Source organism: Panthera leo, chromosome B3 (assembly GCF_018350215.1).
Source record: "Panthera leo isolate Ple1 chromosome B3, P.leo_Ple1_pat1.1, whole genome shotgun sequence".
Classification (NCBI taxonomy): Eukaryota; Metazoa; Chordata; class Mammalia; order Carnivora; family Felidae; genus Panthera; species Panthera leo.
Window position 1 is genome coordinate 136,655,002 of NC_056684.1, and position 7,108 is coordinate 136,662,109.

Consider the following 7,108-nt stretch of genomic DNA (forward strand, 5'->3'; position numbering starts at 1 on the left):
GGCATTTGGGAGAAAAATGAAACAGAACTCTTCTTTTAGCCTGGGCACATTTGAAATACCAATAGCTCAGGAAAAAAAAATACACGGTTCCAAACAGAAGCGTGGGTGCTGTTTAAGAGCAGGTGAGGCAGAGGGAAAAGGGAGAAGGGACACGAGGGAAACAAGGGCTCTGACAGGGAAGGAGGTCATCGCTGCCGTTTCCTGGAAATTTGCGCACCCAAGGGGCGCCCACGCCAGCACACGACACGTTAGTGCTAACGTGGCATGAAGTCAGATACCTGACGTCCACTCCCAGCTCGAGCCTTGGCCGCGACGCTCGTATCCGTTACCCACTGCCATGAGAGCGCCGTGTAACAAACAGCCTGAAGGCTTCCGAGGTGTAGGACCAGCGCCCACGGTTCATGACTATGGAGCCAGCCAGGTGACTGGTGACTCGATTTGTTCTGGGCTCAGTCGCACGTCTGGAAGCCGCCGGCCTCCCCCCAGCCCAGGCTGGGTTCCCACAGGATGACGCAGCTTTCTTTTCTTTTCTTTCTTTTCTTTCTTTTCTTTCTTTTCTTTCTTTTCTTTTCTTTTCTTTTCTTTCTTTCTTTCTTTGTTTCTTTTCTTTCTTTTCTTTTCTTTTCTTTCTTTTCTTTTCTTTTTTTCTTTTCTTTCTTTTCTTTCTTTCTTTCTTCTTTCTTTTTTAATGTTTATTTATTTTTGAGAGACAGAGAGAGACAGAGCACAAACAGGGGAGGGGCAGAGAGAGAGGGAGACACAGAATCCAAAGCAGGCTCCAGGCTCTGAGCTGTCAGTACAGAGCCTGACGCGGGGCTCAAACCCACAAACCATGAGATCATGACCTGAGCTGAAGTCGGACGCTTAACCAACTGAGCCACCCAGGCGCCTCTTTAAACTTTTTTTTAAGTTTATTTATTTACTTATTTTGAGAGAGAGTGAGTGAGTAGGGGAGGGTCAGAGAGAGAGGGAGAAAGAGAATCCCAAGTGGGCTCTGAGCTGTCAGCACAGAGCCCAACACGGGGCTCCAACCCGAGACCTGGAGATCACGATCTGAGCAGAAGTCAGATGCTTCACCGACTGAGCCACCCAGGTGCCCCCCCAGCCTGCTGTTTGAATCTCATCTCTCCATTTTCTGCCATTTGTACCCAGTGGCTCAGTCACACCAGATCACTACCCATTCCCTGCCTCACTGGCCAGGGAGGCACACCCCATGTCAGTCACTAGCAGCAGCTGCTAGGCTGCTGTCCAACATCCTCTCTCTGGGACCCAGACCCCTTCCCAGGCGCTGCTGGTCACAGTGGCGGTGGGGAAAGGAAGCACAGTGAGCCCATTCCCATAAGGGACACACATCACTTCTGCACACATTTGAGTGTTCAGGGTCAACACAGCATCTTTCCGGGAGGGGGGCGGCAGACCTAACAGCCCACCTTCACTTCAAACTCCCGAACTCTGGGGCGCCTGGGTGGCTCAGTCGGTTGAGTGTCCGACTTCGGCTCAGGTCATGATCTCACGGTCTGTGAGTTCGAGCCCCGCGTCGGGCTCTGTGCTGACCACTCAGAGCCTGGAGCCTGCTTCAGATTCTGTGTCTCCCTCTCTCTCTGCCCCTCCCCTGCTCGTGTACTCTCCTTCTCTCAAAAATAAATAAACATTAAAAAAAAAAATAAAAAAAAAAACCCAAATCCCTGGAACTCTTTATTTAGAAAATATTTTTAAGCAGATTAAAAAATCTATTGCCAAACTTTTTCAAGTTTACAGATATATGAGAATTTTTATAAGTGACAGGTTTACAGGGCTTCCAACATTAATTAACAATAGAACTCTTTCCGTATACCAGTTTAAAAAAAGAATATTCAAAGAGTGAGCCTGGTTTTTGTTTGTTTGGTCTTTTGAAAACAGTTACTGTCTCACTTATAATTAAAATTCCTTTTATATAGAAGAAACCTTTTTTTTTAGAAATAAATCCACTTGGAAAGGAGATCCATTTTTTTGTTGCAAAAACAAAATAAAGTCAACAAATTTGAAAACACCTATACTAGTAAACACAACAAAATATGCAACGTATCTTTAAGAACCAGAGTGAACACATATGGTGTCTGTCTTTCTCCGTCTGACTTATTTCACTTAGCATCACACTCTCCAGTTCCATCCACGTTGCTACAAAAGGCCAGATTTCCTTCTTTCTCATTGCCCGGCCATAGCTCTGCTAGGAATTTACCCGAGGGATCCGGGAGTGCTGATGCATAGGGGCACTTGGACCCCAATGTTTATAGCAGCACTTTTAAGGGCTTTCAACATAATTCTTCATCTTGTAAAGATACAATGTGAGATGCTCTTTTTACAAAACTCATTATATTGACAGTATCTTTCAAATCAAGACACTTGGAATGACTCTGTATCTTAATGTAAAAAATTAGAGTTTTTTTTTTTTGTAAAATTCAACACATCAGTAATATAGCTTGCTTGCCCAAGATATAAGGGAAGAGTTTCATATATGATGCTGCTTTTATAAACATACCTTAGAATCCTTTGCATATTCTAGTCCAAATGGATATGTGCCCGTGCCTACACTCTTTTCCCATAAAAATACTGTTTTGACTTAATAATGAAGTGTTGAAAAATACATATTCTTCGGTACATTTTTCCCTTAGAATTTCACCAAAAACCAATCATTTTTTAAGATACACTTTGTTGCTGCCACAGGATCTAAGAATGTAGCAAACCTGCTAATTTGAGACATATTAGACTCAATGTCGTCATCCAACCATAAGCAAACCACCCACGTGAGGAGTTTCTTCTAGTCAATCTCTGTTTTGGATCTTTAGCAACGTTTTACTTCGTTCACTAAACAGTGTTTGCTGACAGATGAGTTCACTGCTATCCTGTGGGTTTCGCTATATTATTTGAATCATTTTTACTATGACCAACAATATGCGTCTTTTTGTTTTCGCTATTAAGAAAGAAAGATAGAAGGAGGCTTCCCCCATAAAGATGGTCATATTCTTTTTCCTGATCTGAGTGCTGCCCATTCGGATGTGTTCATTTTGTGAGTAATTAATGAGCCATGCGTTCGTCGTATTTGCTTGTTTCTATATGTGTGTTACACCTCAATGCAAAGTGTTTAAGGAGATTTCTCAAATGTGCTGTCGAAATGAATACCATTTTGTAATGTTCCAGACTGAGCGACACATGATCTTGGACACCGCTGCAGAAATTTACAGATGGGTCTTAGTTCTTAAACTAACTGGGATCATTCCATACTCTTAAAGCTAACATTTCAAGGCACGATACTCACTGAGGGGTGAATTTGCCAGAACTGCGTTCAGCTACAAGTAACACAAAACCTGACCCCCAACACACCCCTGCTTGAACAGATTAGAGGGTTGCTTTTTCTCACCTAACAGAAAGATGACAGTTCCTGGCACTGTCTCAGCAGCTCAAAGATGTCAGGACGAGTCTCTACCACCGTCTTGCCCTTTCTCTCACGATGACGATACAGCGGCCACATCACTGGTCGGCACATCTGCATTCCAGAAGGAGGAGGAAGCCATAAGGGGGAGGGGTACTGCCTATGTGAGAAAAAGAGAGTTCTCCAAAAATCCTTAGAAGAGGTCTCACTATTTCTCTTTAGCTAGACTTCTGCCCCAGTGCTCATCCTCAGTAGTACGGAGAGGCGGAAATGGAGCTTTTTTGCTGGGCACGTGGGTATTCCTACAAGAGGAGAGGCAGTGGGCGGGGTCTCCAGGACAGGCCTGGCGTAGTTAGTTACCGACCGTGGTTGTCAACCTGTGCTTCAGACGGTCTCTGTGGCCTCTTGAGCACTTTGGCTGGTTCCTTATGGGATGTGGCTTGGCCGCCAAAGTCCCTTGCAGCGGGGCTGATGGCAGCCAGTACCAGGAGGATGTGCAGGCCACGGGGAGACCACAGCAGCCTTTGTGCGAGTGCGGGGAAGGTGTTCCATCCAGGCGGACACAGCCCCACATGTGGCAGGAAGAACTGGCCAGAGGGGTATAGGTGGGATTTCAGGCCCCACTCGCCTCCTGCTTGGGTGCCTCTGTGCAGTGCGCAACCTGCACAACTATATATGGCCGCCTCTAGTGCAAGACATGTCGGTTCTGCTATTTTCTGTTGGGACAGTTCTCTTTGCAGAATCCACAGCTTCTCGCAGGACTCTCTTTAGGTGGGTTACCCATTTGCTAGTGTTCCTTACCGGTTAACCCCTGGGTAATATATTCTGTATAAAAACTAAACAAAGTTCTAGTTTTTCTTCTTCCCCCGCCCCCGCCAGTGGATCATCTTGCACACTTTGCTTGAACACCCTCGTACTGTATGGGGGGTGGGGGGGGGCCAGCTCTCGTGAAAGCTATATTCCAGCGGGGCAAGATGGACAGCAAACAGAAAAATGGGTGCAATGATTTCAGGTAGGCATCATTGCCTCGGGGGGACTTCATGGTGCCATGTGATTTGCAGTGACCACGGGCAGAAGGTGGAGAAAGCTTTCTATGGAGTGTCACCGAGGCCCTCCCTTAAGGACATTGTATTTGAGCAGAGACCTGCATGACAAGAAGGATCTACCTTGGAAGTGTTCTCTTGGCAGGGGGAATAGGACGGATGTGCAAAGGCCCTGAGGCATGACTAAGCTTAGCATTCTGGAGGAACGGAAAGAAGAATAGTGAGGCTGGAGGGACACAAGCGAAGGGAAGGAGGCAGTAGGAGGTGAAGCCGCAAAGTAGGGGGGAGCCTGGTCATTGTGTGTCCTCTGGGTCAACGTTAGGACTCTGGGTATCATCTCATATGAAACGAGACGCCATTGGACATGGGAGTGGCAAAGCCTACCCCTTCCCAAACACTGGGAAGTCTTCAAGCTCCTTGGGAAAGAGGGCCGTGCCTGGCCTTGTGTCCCCAGATCTCTGCTTGCTGCTGGCACATAGATGCACTGGGTAAGTATTGGCTGAGCGCACGGCTGACTGGCCTTCAGGCATCTCAGGTTGCACCTCAGCACGTGCCTGTATCACCTCTTGTCCGACGTCAATGGCACCTTCTCCTTACCCAGGCTTCAGGACACAATCCCAAGAACGCTCGTCACCCCTGTCTGTATTCTCAGGCCGTGGTCCCCTTGTCCACACCTGCAGGAGGGGGCACGCTCTACGGGAACCTTGGCTCCAGGCCAGGCTGGAAACGGGCAGAAAATGGGGGGCTTCATCTCCCTTATTCTAGATTCTATTCTTCTTTTAAAGCAACCCCGGGGTGTGACACGAAGAGAGTGACATTAATTGAGCACCTACTATGTGCCGGCGGGTTATGTACATGATCGAAGCTACTCCTAATAGCCTCATGGGGGAGGTGTCCCCACTTACACATGAGGACTCTGGAGCTCAGGCAGCCGAGACATTTAACCTGTCACCAGTTGTTTGGCAATAGAGCTGAGTTCTGTAGGCTCTGAAGAACCCACCTCTTCCTGAAGCCTGGGCTGGTTCCAGATACTGGCTGTTCCCACGCCTGCTCCCCAGAGGGGCCTGCACTGTGCCCCTGACAGTCTCCCTGGCTCTGTTTCTGCCGGGCAGTCACCCATTCTCTGGTTCTTTGATGAGCCTCCCAAATGCCCCCTTCACCTCCTGTCCCTGCTTCCTTCCCCAACTCTGTTATCTCGGCCCCACCCTGGCAAAGGAAAGCAATGTGGCCCCAGAAACCCTTGGGAGAGAGAGAGAGAGAGAGAGACAGAGAGAGAGAGAGACAGAGAGAGAGAATGAGGGAACAGGCTCTAATCCGGCCTGGTTTGTGAATCCTCACCAACCTCTCTGTGCCTCAGTTTCCCCAGAGGGTTGGAATCAGTCAGCCAGTCCCCATGTGGGGCTTAGCATGCCTTCGGGAACATGGTGCCAGCTAAGGGTCCTGTCTCTGGATCAAGGCACGGTGCCAAGAACCCCCCGGTGGGCATAAGGGAGCTGCCATGGGCACCCTCCCGGCTCAGGGGGTCAGACCCACGGATGCTGCAGGGGGGGGGGGCGGGAGCCAAGGGTGCGGATCAGACGGGAGTGAAGACGTGCAGAAAGAGTGAAGGAGTGAAGCTGGGAAGCTGGGGAAACCTAGGTCAACCGCTGTTGCAATCGCGTTCCCCAGAAAAGTTCATCCAGCCAAGGCCGCCTTTGTCTGGTAAAAATGTAACAGACACAATCAAGGGAGGGCAGCAGGGGGCTGAGGCTAAAAGTTCCAAAGGTTTATCAGCCTCGGGGCCTTGGGGGGATGAGGGAACAAAGGCCAAACAAGCAACAAAAGCCTCGCCATCATGCTTGTCACCGGGACAGCGTGACAACCTCATCTAATTTGCTGTTCGGTTCACAATCGAGTCCTGGCAGGTGCTCAGCTCTTCAAAATTTAGGAAACACCTTCCCACCCGTTATCTCAAGAGATACGTCCAACAGGGGCGCCCGGGTGGCTCCGTCGGTTAAGCGTCCGACTTCGGTTCAGGTCATGATCTCACGGTCCGTGGGTTGGAGCCCCACGTCGGGCTCTGTGCGGACAGCTCGGAGCCCAGAGCCTGCTTCGGATTCTGTGTCTCCCTCTCTCTCTGCCCCTCCCCTGTTCACACTATGTCTCTGTCAAAAATAAAATAAACATTAAAAACATAAAGAAATACGTCCATCGGAGCTGCGAGGGGAGTATCATCACTCCCATTTTTTTTTAAATTTTTTTTTAACGTTTATTTATTTTTGAGACAGAGAGAGACAGAGCATGAACGGGGGAGGCGCAGAAAGAGAGGGAGACACAGAATCGGAAGCAGGCTCCAGGCTCCGAGCCATCAGCCCAGAGCCCGACGCGGGGCTCGAACTCACGGACCGTGAGACCGTGACCTGAGCTGAAGTCGGACGCTTAACCGACTGAGCCACCCAGGCGCCCCATCACTCCCATTTTGCAGATGAGCAGGTCGAAGCTCACACTGGTGATAGCACTTGGCCAAGCGGAGCAGAGGCGAAGGCTGAAGTCAGAATATACTGGAACGCTGGCTTCAAAGGCACCACAGATGGAGGGGTAAGCAAGGAAACAGGGGGGTTCCACAGAGACGGCACAATTGGACTGGCCAGCCTGGAGCCAGAGCCCAGAGACGCTT